We start from the raw sequence: 14,488 nt of genomic DNA, 5'->3' as shown, positions 1-14,488 counted from the left end.
GTCACATACCAAAGCAGTTTTTTGAGTGGAGCTTTGAGCAAGGAGATCGAAAATGGTAGCAAAATGAGCTAGAACTCGTGCTTGAGCTTGTTGGTGATTTTTTTGGGAGGAAGAAGAAGAGCATGCGTGCAGGAAAAAGTGGAGGAGGGCCACCAGGGGCCCATGAGGCAGGCGGCGTGCCCCAGGGGGGCGCGCCCTGGACCCTCATGGCCAGGTGCTGGCTCCCTCTAGTGTGTTCTCAGTGCCAGATATTCTCAAATATTCCGAAAAATCATATTTAATTTGTAGGGCATTTGGAGAACTTTTATTTTCGGGGTATTTTTTATTACATGGATAATTCAGGAAATAGATGGAAAATATTATTTTTACTTTATTAAATCTAAATAACAGAAAGTAAAAGGAGGGTACAGAGAGTTGTGCCTTCTAACTTCATCCATCTCATGCTCATCAAAAGGAATCCACTAACAAGGTTGATCAAGTCTTCTTAACAAACTCATTCCGAATCGCATGAAACCTGAGAAATTTCGAAATGACACTAAGTTACCTCAACGGGGATATGTACATCCCCAATAATAAGAATATCATACTTTTTCTTGACAGTAGGAAGAGGAAATTCAAAACCTCCAATAACAATTGATGGGATTTTTCCAATAGAATTTATACTGTGGACTTGAGGTTGTTTCCTCGGAAAGTGAACCGTATGCTCATTACTACTAACATGAAAAGTGACATTGCCTTTGTTTCAATCAATAACGACACCTGCAGTATTCAAGAAGGGTCTACCAAGGATAATCAACATACTATTGTCCTCGGGAATATCAAGAATGACAAAGTCTATTAGGATAGTAACGTTTGCAACAACAACAGCCACGTCCTCACAAATACCGACATGTATAGCAGTTGATTTATCGGCCATTTGCAAAGATATTTCAGTAGGTGTCAACTTATTTAATTCAAGTCTACGATATAAAGAGAGAGGCATAACACTGACACCGGCTCCAAGATCACATAAAGCAGTTTTAACATAGTTTCTTTTAATGGAGCATGGTATAGTTAGTACCCTAGGATCTCCAAGTTTCTTAGGTATTCCACCCTTAAAAGTATAGTTAGCAAGCATGGTGGAAATTTCAGCTTCCGGTATCTTTCTTTTATTTGTAATAATACCTTCATGTACTTAGCGTAAGGATCCGTCTTGAGCATATCGGTCAAACGCATACGCAAAAAGATAGGTCTAACCATTTCAGCAAAGCGCTCAAAATCCTCATCATCTTTTTTCTTGGATGGTTTAGGAGGAAACGGCATGGGTTTCTGAACCCATGGTTCTCTTTCTCTACCATGCTTCCTAGCAACGAAGTATTTCTTATCATAACATTCATTCTTTGATTGTGGGTTATCAAGATCAACATCAGGTTCAATTTCTACATTGTTGTTATTGCTAGGTTGGGCATCTATATGAACATCATTATTAGCATTATCACTAGGTTCATGTTCATCACCATATTGTGTTTCAGCATTAGAGATAGAAATATCATTAGGATTCTCAGGTGTGTCTACAACAGGTTCATTAGAAGCATGCAAGGTCCTATCATTTTTCTTTTTCTTCTTTTTAGAAGGACTAGGTGCATCAACATTATTTCCCTGAGAATCTTGCTCAATTCTCTTAGGGTGGCCCTTGGGGTACAAAGGTTCCTGAGTCATTCTACCACCTCTAGTCATAACTCTAACAGCATTATCATTTCTCTTGTCATTTAATTCATTGAGCAGATCATTCTGAGCCTTAAGCACTTGTTCTACTTGAGTGGTAACCATCGAAGCATGTTTACTAGTGAGTTTAAGTTCACCCTTAACTATAGACATATAATCACTCAAGCGTCCAATCATATAAGCATTACTTTTCAATTGTCTACTAACATAAGCATTGAAATTTTCTTCTTTAGTCATAAAGTCATCAAATTCATCCAAGCATTGGCTAGAAAACTTAGTAGACGAGATTTCAACTTTATCATATCTATAGAGAGAATTTACCTTCACTACTTGTGTCGGGTTATCAAGACCATGTATTTCTTTATTAGGTGGTATATTAAGGCCATGTATTTCTTCAACAGGAGATAAATTCTTAACATCTTCAGCTTTAATACCTTTCTCTTTCATTGATTTCTTTGCCTCTTGCATATCTTTAGGACTGAGAAATAGAACACCTCTTTTCTTCGGAGTTGGCTTAGGAGTTGGTTCAGGAAGTATCCAATTATTTTCATTTGTCAACATATTATTCAATAGCAGTTCAGCCTAGTCAACTATTCTTTCCCTGAAAACACAACCAGCACAACTATCCAGGTGGTCCTTGGAAGCATCGGTTAGTACATTATAAAAGATATCAAGTATTTCATTTTTCTTAAGAGGGTGGTTAGGCAAAGCATTAAGTAATCGGAGAAGCCTCCCGCAAGCTTGTGGGAGACTCTCTTCTTCAATTTGCACAAAATTATATATTTCCCTTAAGGCAGCTTGTTTCTTATGAGCAGGGAAATATTTAGCATAGAAGTAATAAATCATATCCTGGGGACTACGCACACAACCAAGATCAAGAGAATTAAACCATGTTTTAGCATCACCCTTTAATGAGAACGAAAATATTTAAGGATATAGTAGTAGCAAGATTTCTCATCATTAGTAACAGGGTGGCAATATCATTCAACTTAGTAAGATGTGCCACTACAGTTTCAGATTCATTACCATAAAAAGGATCAGATTCAACCAAAGTAATTATATCAGGATCAACAGATAAATCATAATCCTTATAAGTGACAAAGATAGGTGAAGTAGCAAAAGCGGGATCATGTTTCATTCTAGCATTCAGAGACTTTAGTTTCAACTTAGCTAATAATTTCTTAAGATCAGATCTATCATTGCAAGCAAGACAATCTCTAGCAGTTTCTTCATCCATAACATAACCCTCGAGAACAACAGGCAGTTCATATTTAGGGGGAGAACCTTCATCATCACTTTCATGAATATTATTAGTTTCAATAATTTCATTCTCTCTAGCCCTAGCAAGTTGTTCATTAAGAAATTCACCTAATGGCACAGTAGTTTCAATCATAGAAGTAGTTTCATCATAAGTATCATGCATAGCGGAAGTGGCATCATCAATAACATGCGACATATCAGAATTAATAGTAGAAGCAGGTTTAGGTGTCGCAAGTTTACTCATAACTGAAGGAGAATCAAGTGTAGAGCTACATGGCAGTTCCTTACCTCCCATCGTAGTTGAGGGATAAATCTTAGTTCTTTCTCTTTCAAGTTCTTCATAGTTATCAGCAGATATAAATCCCAAGTGACTCAAAGAATAGAGCTATGCTCCCCGGCAACGGCGCCAGAAAATAGTCTGGATAACCCACAAGTATAGGGGATCGCAACAGTTTTCGAGGGTAGAGTATTCAACCCAAATTTATTGATTCGACACAAGGGGAGCCAAGGAATATTCTCAAGTATTAGCAGTTGAGTTGTCAATTCAACCACACCTGGATAACGTAATATCTGCAGCAAAGTATTTAGTAGCAAAGTAGTACGAAAGTAACGGTAACAATGGCAAAAGTAACAGTAGCAGTTTGTAGTAATTGTAACAGTGGCAACGATAAAGTAACTAAGCAAAGAACAATATGTGAAAAGCTCGTAGGCATTGGATCAGTGATGGATAATTATGTCGGATGTGATTCCTGATGCAATAGTTATAACATAGGGTGACACAGAACTAGCTCCAATTCATCAATGTAATGTAGGCATGTATTCCGAATATAGTCATACGTGCTTATGGAAAAGAACTTGCATGACATCTTTTGTCCTACTCTCCCGTGGCAGCGGGGTCCTATCAGAAACTAAGGGATATTAATGCCTCCTTTTAATAGAGTATTGGACCAAAGCATTATCACTTAGTGAATACATGAACTCCTCAAACTACAGTCATCACCGGTAAGTATCCTGATTATTGTCACTTCGGGGTTAACGGATCCTAACACATAATAGGTGACTATAGACTTGCAAGATAGGATCAAGAACTCACATATATTCATGAAAACATAATAGGTTCCGTTCTGAAATCATGGCACTCGGGCCCTAATGACAAGCATTAAGCATAGCAAAGTCATAGCAACATCAATCTCAGAACATAGTGGATAGTAGGGATCAAACCCTAACAAAACTAACTCAGTTACATGGTAAATCTCATCCAACCCATCACCGTCTAGCAAGCCTACGATGGAATCACTCACGCACGGTGGTGAGCATCATGAAATTAGTGATGGAGGATGGTTGATGATGACGACGGTGATGGACTCCCCTCTCCAGAGCCCCAAAAGGACTCCAGATCAGCCCTCCTGGGAGAGTTTAGGGCTTGGCGGTGGCTCCATATCGTAAAACGCGATGAATCCTTCTCTCCTATTTTTTTCTCCCCGAACGTGAATATATGGAGTTGGAGTTGAGATTGGTGGAGCACCAGGGGGCCCATGAGGCAGGGGGCGCTCCCTGGGGGGCGCCCTCCACCCTCGTGGACAGGGTGTGGGCCCCTGGTCTTGATTCTTTCGCAAGTATTTTTTATTAATTCCAAAAATAACTTCAGTGGAGTTTCAGGTCATTCCGAGAAATTTTATCTCTGCACAAAAATAACACCATGGCAGTTCTGCTGAAAACAACGTCAGTCCGGGTTAGTTCCATTGAAATCATGAAAGTTAGAGTCCAAAACAAGGGAAAAAGTGTTTGGAAAAGTAGATACGATGGAGATGTATCAGTGGCGTACCGCAAAACGGAGGAAACGGACTTGTGTTGGAGCGCCTACGGTCGAAACGGGGTGTTGTTCATCGGGAGGGGTGTGGCATATCGCAAAATGGGACTACATGGGCTACTGTTGATATACCATCTACTGCCTCGCTCCAGCCTCCACGGACTACTGTTGATCCACCATCTACTGCCCCGCTCCAGCCTCCACGGGCTACTATTCATCCACCATTGACTTAATCCAACCTTCACTACTACTATTCATCCACTGCGTCTTCCTCCTGCCTCCACCAGCTACTGTTCATCCAGCCTCCACTAGCTACTATTCAACCAGCCCTCCATGGGGTCCTGTTCATCCACCCCCAACCGGCTCGGGTGTGTGGCGGCCTCCTCGATTGGGGTCTTGTTCATCCAGCGGCAATGGCCTACTACTACCACGGGGTCCTGTTCATCCAACCCCCAACAACGGTCATTGTTCATCAAGAGGCAGGTTCGATCGGCTTCAGTTAGCAGTAATAGCAAAGGTATCACTCGGGTTCAGTGAAGAGCCAAGGGATCGATTGCTCGGGTTCAGTAACATAGCTAGCTAGTGCAATCGCTCGGGTTCAGTAAGCGAACGTCTCGCTCGGGTTCAGTTAGAGCCCAACGCCTTGCACGCACGCACGTATGTGTATGAGAGAAACGCGCAAACCTCCGTGCATCGATCGCTTGACCCTGACCACCCACCATAACAGGGAACTCCCCGAAATTTTCCTCGCCCTCGCTTCTACCCTGATTTTTTCTGTCATGGACATCCCAAAAAATGTCATGCAGGTGCGTCCCCGGCCCCCCCAGGATGAAAAGCCCATTTTCTATCATGATTTTTTGTCATAGAAGTAGGATCCCACCACATCTATGATGATACGTGGTTTTGTCACAATTATCGTCATAGAAGTGTCATAAGCATAACAGAAAAAGTTTTCGTTCGGGCCAAAATGTCACGGATGTATATTTTTTTGTAGTGCATGACGTATATATGGTGATAATGTTGGGGAATGTAGCAGAAAGTCAAAATTTTCTACGCATCACCAAGATCAATCTATGGAGAGACTAGCAATGAGAGAGAGGGGGAGTGCATCTTGATACCCTTGAAAATCGCTAAGCGGAAGCGTTACAAGAACGCGGTCGGTGGAGTCGTTCACGAAGCAATTTAGATCGCGGCCGAATCCGATCTAAGCACCGAACAATGGTGCCTCCGCGTTCAACATATGTACAGCCTGGGGACGTCTCCTCCTTCTTGATCTAGCAAGGGGAGAGGAGAAGTTGAGGGAGAACTCCGATAGCACGACGCCATGGTGGTGATGGAGCTCGTGGTTCTCCGGCAAGGCTTCGCCAAGCACTACGGAGGAGGAGGAGGTGTTGGAGGAGGGAGAGGGCTACGCCAGGGGAAGGGTGCGGCTGCCCTCTCTCTCCCTCACTATATATAGTGGGAAGGGAGGAGGGGGAGGCGCCCTAGGGTTCCCTAGGGGCGGGGCGGCGGCCACAGGGGAAACCCTAGATGGGTCTGGGTGCCCCCACCCCCTAGGAAACTTGCCCCCCAAGCCGGGAGGGGCGGCTGCCCTAGGGGTGGTGCCCCCACCTCTCCTGGTTACGTGAGATGGGGTGGGAGGGGCGCTCAGCCCCTTAGTGGGCTGATGTGCCCCCTCCCCTTGGCCCATAAGGCCCCCCAACGCTTGTCGGGGCCTCCGAAACCCCTTTCGGACACGTTGGTCATCACCTGGTACTCCCGGAACAATTCCGGACTCCAATACCCTTCGTCCAATATACCGATCTTCACCTCCGGACCATTCCGGAGCTCCTCATCATGTCCGGGATCTCATCCGGGACTCCGAACAACCTTCGGTAACCACATACTATTTCCCATAACAACTCTAGCGTCACCGAACCTTAAGTGTGTAGACCCTACGGGTTCGGGAACCATGCAGACATGATCGACATGTTCTCCGGTCAATAACCAACAGCGGGATCTGGATACCCATGTTGGCTCCCACATGTTCCACGATGATCTCATTGGATGAACCATGATGTCAAGGATTCAAGCAATCCCGTATGCAATTCCCTTTGTCAATCGGTATGTTACTTGCCCGAGATTCGATCGTCGGTATCCCAATACCTTGTTCAATCTCGTTACCGGCAAGTCACTTTACTCGTTCCGTAATGCATGATCTTGTGACTAACTACTTAGTCACATTGAGCTCATTATGATGATGCATTACCGAGTGGGCCCAGAGATACCTCTCTATCATACGGAGTGACAAATCCGAGTCTCGTTTCGTGCCAACCCAACAAGCACTTTCGGAGATACCTGTAGTGCACCTTTATAGTCACCCAGTTACGTTGTGACGTTTGGTACACCCAAAGCACTCCTACGGTATCAGGGAGTTACACAATCTCATGGTCTAAGGAAATGATACTTGACATTAGAAAAGCTTTAGCAAATGAACTACACGATCTTGTGCTATGCTTAGGATTGGGTCTTGTCCATCACATCATTCTCCTAATGATGTGATCACGTTATCAATGACATCCAATGTCCATGGTCAGGAAACCATGACCATCTGTTGATCAACGAGCTAGTCAACTAGAGGCTCACTAGGGACATGTTGTGGTCTATGTATTCACACATGTATTGCGGTTTCCGGTCAATACAATTATAGCATGAACAATAGACAATTGTCATGAACAAGGAAATACAATAATAACCATTTTATTATTGCCTCTAGGGAATATTTCCAACAGTATCCCACTTGCACTAGAGTCAATAATCTAGTTCACATCACTATGTGATTGTAACGAGTCCAACACCCATTGGGTTTGATCATATCTCGCTTGTGAGAGAGGTTATTAGTTAACGGGTCTGAATCTTTCAGATCCATTTGTGCTTTAAAAATCTCTATGTCATCTCCTAGATGCAGCTACCATGCTCTCTTTGGAGCTATTCCAAATGACTGTTCTACTATACGAATCCGGTTTACTACTCAGAATAATCCGGATTAGTGTCAAAGTTTGCATCGGCGTAACCCTTTACGATGAACTCTTTTACCACCTCCATAATCGAGAAAATTCCTTAGTCCATTAGTTACTAAGGATAAGTTTGACCGCTGTCCTGCGATCCATTCCTGGATCACTCTTGTACCCGTTGACTGACTCATGGCAAGGCACACTTCAGGTGCGGTACACAGCATAGCATACTATAGAGCCTACGTCTGAAGCATAGGGGACTACCTTCATCCTTTCTCTCTCTTCTGATGTGGTCATGTCTTGAGTCTTACTCAATAGTCACACCTTATAACACAGCCAAGAACTCCTTCTTTGTCGATCTATTTTGAACTCCTTCAAAATCTTCTCTTGGTATGTATTTATTTGAAAGTACTATTAAGCGTTTTTGATTTATCTTTATAGATCTTGATGCTCAATGTTCAAGTAGCTTAATCCATGTTTTCCATTGAAAAACACTTTTCAAATAACCCTATATGATGTCCAGAAATTCTACATCATTTATGATCAACAATATGTCAATAACATATACTCATTAGAAATTCTATAGTGCTCCCACTCATTTCTTTGGAAATACAAGTTTCTCATAAACATTGTATAAACCCAAAATCTTTGATCATCTCATCAAAGCGTATATTCCAACTCCGAGATGCTTACTCCAATCCTTAGAAGGATTGTTGGAGCTTCGCATACTTGTTAGCATCTTTCAGGGTTGACAAAACCTTCTAGTTGTATCACATACAATCTTTCCTCAAGAATATCATTGAGGAAACAATGTTTTGACATCCTTATCTGCAAGATTTCATAAATCATGCAGTAATTGCTAATATAATTCCAACAGACTCTTAGCATTGCTACGAGTGAGAAAGTCTCATCGTAGTCAACTCCTTGAACTTGTCGGAAAATATCTTAACGACAAGTCGAGCTTTCTTAATGGTGATACTTACCATCATTGTCCGTCTTCCTTTTAAAATCCATCTGCACCCAACAGCCTTACGACCATCAAGTGGTTCCTCCAAAGTCTACACTTTGTTTCATACATGGATCCTCTCTTGGATTTTATGGCCTCGAGCCATTTGTCGGAATCCGGGCCCACCATCGCTTCTCCATAGCTCGTAGGTTCATTGTTGTCTAGCAACATGACCTCCAAGATAGGATTACCGTACCACTCTGAAGCAGTACCTGTCCTTATCGTCCTATGAGGTTTGGTAGTGACTTGATCCAAAGTTTCATGATCACTATCATCAACTTCCACTTCAATTGGTGTAGGTGCCACAGGAACAACTTCCTGTGCCCTGCTACACACTGGTTGAAGTGATGGTTCAATAACCTTATCAAGTCTCCACCATCCTCCCACTCAATTCTTTCGAGAGAAACTTTTCCTCGAGAAAGGACCCATTTAAGAAACAATCACTTCTGCTTCCAGATCTGAAATAGGAGGTATGCCCAACTGTTTTGGGTGACCTATGAAGATGCATTTATCCGTTTTGGGTTCGAGCTTACTAGGATGAAACTTTTTCACATAAGCATCGCAGCCCCAAACTTTTAAGAAACGACAGCTTAGGTTTCTCTAAACCATAGTTCATACATTGTCATCTCAACGGAATTACGTGGTGCCCTATTTGAAGTGAATGTGGTTGTCTCTAATGCCTAACCCATGAACGATAGTGGTAATTCGATAACAGACATCATGGTATGCCCCATATCCAATAGGGTGCATCTATGATGTTCAGACACACCATCACACTATGGTGTTCCAGGCGGTGTTAGTTGTGAAACAATTTCCACAATGTCTTAATTGTGTACCAAACTCGCAACTCAGATATTCATCTCTATGATCATATCATAGACATTTTATCCTCTTGTCACGAAGATCTTCAACTTCACTCTGAAATTACTTGAACCTTTCAATAATTCAGACTTGTGTTTCATTAAGTAAATGTACTCAGCATCTACTCAAATCATCTGTGACGTAAGAACATAACGGTATCCACTACGTGCCTCAGCACTCATTGGACTGCACAGATCAAAATGTATTACTTCCAACAAGTTGCTTTCTTTTTTCCATCTTACTGAAAACGAGGCTTTTCATTCATCTTGCCCATGTGGTATTATTTTCAGGTCTCAAGTGATTCAAAATCAAGTGAGTCCAAACGATCCGTCTGCATGGAGTTTCTCCATGCGTACATAGCAACAGACATGGTTCGCATGTCTCAAACTTTTCAAAAAATGAGTGAGTCCAAAGATCCATCAACATGGAGCTTCTTCATGCGTTTTATACCAATATGACTTACATGGCAGTGCCACAAGTAGGTGGTACTATCATTACTATCTTATATCTTTTGGCATGAACATGTGTATCACTACGATCGAGATTCAATAAACCATTCATTTTAGGTGCAAGACCATTGAAGGTATTATTCAAATAAACAGAGTAACCGTTATTCTCCTTAAATGAATAACCGCATTGCGATAGACATAATCCAATCATGTCTATGCTCAATGCAAACACCAAATAACAATTATTTAGGTTTAACACCGATCCCGATGGTAGAGGGAGCGTGCGATGTTTGATCACATCAACCTTGGAAATACTTCCAACACATATCGTCACCTTGCCTTTAGCTAGTCTCTGTTTATTCCGTAGCCTTTTATTTCGAGTTACTGACACTTAGCAACCGAACCGGTATCTATTACCATGGTGCTACTAGGAGTACTAGTAGAGTACACACTAATATAATGTATATCCAATATACTTCTGTCGACCTTGCCTGCCTTCTTATCTACCAAGTATCTAGGGTGGTTCTGCTTCAGTGTCCGTTCCTCTCATTACAGAAGCACTTAGTCTCGGGTTTGGGTTCAACCTTGGGTTTCTTCACTAGAGCGGCAACTGATTTGTCGTTTCATGAAGTATCCCTTCTTGCCCTTGCCCTTCTTTAAACTAATGGTTTTACTAACCATCAACAATTGATGCTCCCACTTGACTTCTACTTTCGCGGTGTCAAACATCGCGAATAGCTCAAGGATCATCATATCTATCCCTGATATGTTATAGTTCATCACGAAGCTCTAATAGCTTGGTGGAAGTGACTATGGAGAACCATCACTATCTCATCTGGAAGACTAACTCCCACTCGATTCAAGTGATTGTAGTATTCAGACAATCTGAGCACATGCTCAATGATTGAGCTTTTCTTCCTTAGTTTGCAGGTTAAGAAACTTGTCGGAGGTCTCATACCTCTTGACGTGGGCACGAGCCTGAAATCCCAATTTCAGCTCTTAGAACATCTCATATGTTCTGCGACATTTGAGAACACTTGATGTATGAATTGCCATGCTTATCTTTGGTGACAATGGGATATTCACGTGATCTACTTGGTGTATGTTTTGGTGATCATCTTGTGGGTTTTGTGACCTTGTGAACTTATGCATAGGGGTTGGCACACGCTTTTGTCTTGACTCTCCGGTAGAAACTTTGGGGCACTCTTTGAAGTACTTTGTGTTGGTTGAATAGATGAATCTGAGATTATGTGATGCATATCGTATAATCGTGCCCACGAATACTTGAGGTGACATTAGGGTTTTGGTTGATTTATGTCTTAAGGTGTTATTCTAGTATGAACTCTAAGATAGATTGAACGGAAAGAATAGCTTTGTGTTATTTTACTACGGACTCTTGAATAGATAGATCAGAAAGGATAACTTTGAGGTGGTTCCATACCCTACAATAATCTCTTCGTTTGTTCTCCGCTATTAGTGACTTTGGAGTGACTCTTTGTTGCATGTTGAGGGATAGTTAGATGACCCAATTATGTTATTATTGTTGAGAGAACTTGCACTAGTGAAAATATGAACCTTGGGCCTTGTTTCCTAGCATTGCAATACCGTTTGTGCTCACTTTTATCATTAATTACCTTGCTGTTTTTATAATTTCAGATTACAAAAATCTATATCTACCATCCATATTGCACATGTATCACCATCTCTTCGCCGAACTGGTGCACCTATACAATTTACCATTGTATTGGGTGTGTTGGGGACATAAGAGACTCTTTGTTATTTGGTTGCAGGGTTGTTTGAGAGAGACCATCTTCATCCTATGCCTCCCACGGATTGATAAACCTTAGGTCATCCACTTGAGGGAAATTTGCTACTGTCTTACAAACCTCTGCACTTGGAGGCCCAACAACGTCTACAAGAAGAAGGTTGCATAGTAGACATCCAGCTCTTTTCTGGCACCGTATCCGGGGATCGAACCCGGGTCACCCGCCCACAAGTATAGGGGATCGCAACAGTTTTCGAGGGTAGAGTATTCAACCCAAATTTATTGATTCGACACAAGGGGAGCCAAAGAATATTCTCAAGTATTAGCGGTTGAGTTGTCAATTCAACCACACCTGGATAACTTAATATCTGCAGAAAAGTATTTAGTAGCAGAGTAGTATAGAAGTAACAGTAACAATCGCAAAAGTAATGGTAGCAGTTTTGTAGTAATTGTAACAGTGGCAACGGTAAAGTAACTAAGCAAAGAACAATATGTGAAAAGCTAGTAGGCATTGGATCAGTGATGGATAATTATGTCGGATGCGATTCCTCATGCAATAGTTATAACATAGGGTGACACAGAACTAGCTCCAATTCATCAATGTAATGTAGGCATGTATTCCGAATATAGTCATACGTGATTCTGGAAAAGAACTTGCACGACATCTTTTGTCCTCCCCTCCCATGGCAGCGGGGTCCTATCGGAAACTAAGTGATATTAAGGCCTCCTTTTAATAGAGTACCAGACCAATGCATTACACTTAGTGAATACATGAACTCCTCAAACTACGGTCATCACTGGTAAGTATCCCGATTATTGTCACTTCATGGTTAACGGATCATAACACATAATAGGTGACTATAGACTTGCAAGATAGGATCGAGAACTCACATATATTCATGAAAACATAATAGGTTCAGATATAAAATCATGGCACTCAGGCCCTAGTGACAAGCATTAAGCATAGCAAAGTCATAGCAACATCAATCTCAGAACATAGTGGATACTAGGGATCAAACCCTAACAAAACTAACTCAATTACATGGTAAATCTCATCCAACCCATCACCGTCCAGCAAGCCTACGATGTAATTACTCACGCACGGCGGCGAGCATCATGAAATTGGTGATAGAGGATGGTTGATGATGACGATGGCGATGGACTCCCCTCTCCGGAGCCCCGAAAGGACTGCCGATCAGCCGTCCCGAGAGAGTTTAGGGCTTGGCGGCGGCTCCGTATTGTAACACACGATGAATCCTTCTGTCCTATTTTTTCTCCCCGAACGTGAATATATGGAGTTGGAGTTTAGGTCGGGGGAGCACCAGGGGGCCCACGAGGCAGGGGGCGCACCCTAGGGGGCGCGCCCTCCACCCTCGTGGAGAGGGTGTGGGCCCCCTGGTCTTCATTCTTTCGCCAGTATTTTTTATTAATTCCAAAAATAACTTCCGTGGAGTTTCAGGTCATTCCGAGAACTTTTATTTCTGCACTAAAATAACACCATGGCAGTTCTGCTGAAAACAGCGTCGGTCCGGGTTAGTTCCATTCAAATCATGCAAGTTAGAGTCCAAAACAAGGGCAAAAGTGTTTGGAAAAGTAGATACGGCGGAGACGTATCAACTCCCCCAAGCTTAAACCTTTGCTTGTCCTCAAGCAATTCAGTTGATAAACTGAAAGTGATAAAGAAAAACTTTTACAAACTCTATTTGCTCTTGTTGTTGCAAATATGTAAAGCCAGCATTCAAGTTTTCAGCAAAGATTACGAACTAACCATATTCACAATAACACTTAGGTCTCATGTTTACTCATATCAATGGCATAATCAACTAGCGAGCAATAATAATAAAACTCAGATGACAACACTTTCTCAAAACAATCATAATATGATATAACAAGGTGGTATCTCGCTAGCCCTTCTGAGACCGCAAAACCAAAATGCAGAGCACCTTTAAAGATCAAGGACTGACTAAACATTGTAATTCATGTTAAAAGAGATCCAGTCATAGTCATACCCAATATAAACTAATAGTAATGCATGCAAATGACGGCGGTGCTCTCCAGCAGGTGCTTTTAAATAAGAGGGTGATGACTCAACATAGAAGTAAATAGATAGGCCCTTCGTAGAGGGAAGTAGGGATTTGTAGGGGTGCTAGAGCTCAATTTTTGAAATAAAGATAATAATATTTTGGGTGGTGTGCTTTCATTGTCAACATAACAACCAACAGATCTCGATATCTTCCATGCTACACACATTATAGGCGGTTCCCAAATAGAATGGTAAAGTTTATACTCCCCTTCCACCAACAAGCATCAATCCATGGCTTGCCCGAAACAACGGGTTCCTCCAACTAACAAAAATCCTGGGGGAGTTTGTTTGCAATTATTTTGATTTGATTTGAGCATGGGACTGGGCATCTCGATGACCAGCCATTTTCTCGTGAGTGAGGAGCGGAATCCACTCTTGAGAATAACCCGTCTAGCATGGAAGATGCAGACAACCCTAGTTGATACATGAGTTGTTCGAGCATACAAAACAAAATTTTGTTTGAGGTTTGAAGTTTGGCACATACAAATTTACTTGCAACGGCAGGTAGATACCGCATATAGGAAGGTATGGCGGACTCATGTGGAATAACTTTGGGG

The sequence above is a fragment of the Triticum aestivum genome, chromosome 3B (genome assembly GCF_018294505.1).
Source record: "Triticum aestivum cultivar Chinese Spring chromosome 3B, IWGSC CS RefSeq v2.1, whole genome shotgun sequence".
In the NCBI taxonomy this organism is placed as follows: Eukaryota; Viridiplantae; Streptophyta; class Magnoliopsida; order Poales; family Poaceae; genus Triticum; species Triticum aestivum.
Note: the sequence above shows the minus strand (reverse complement) of the source record.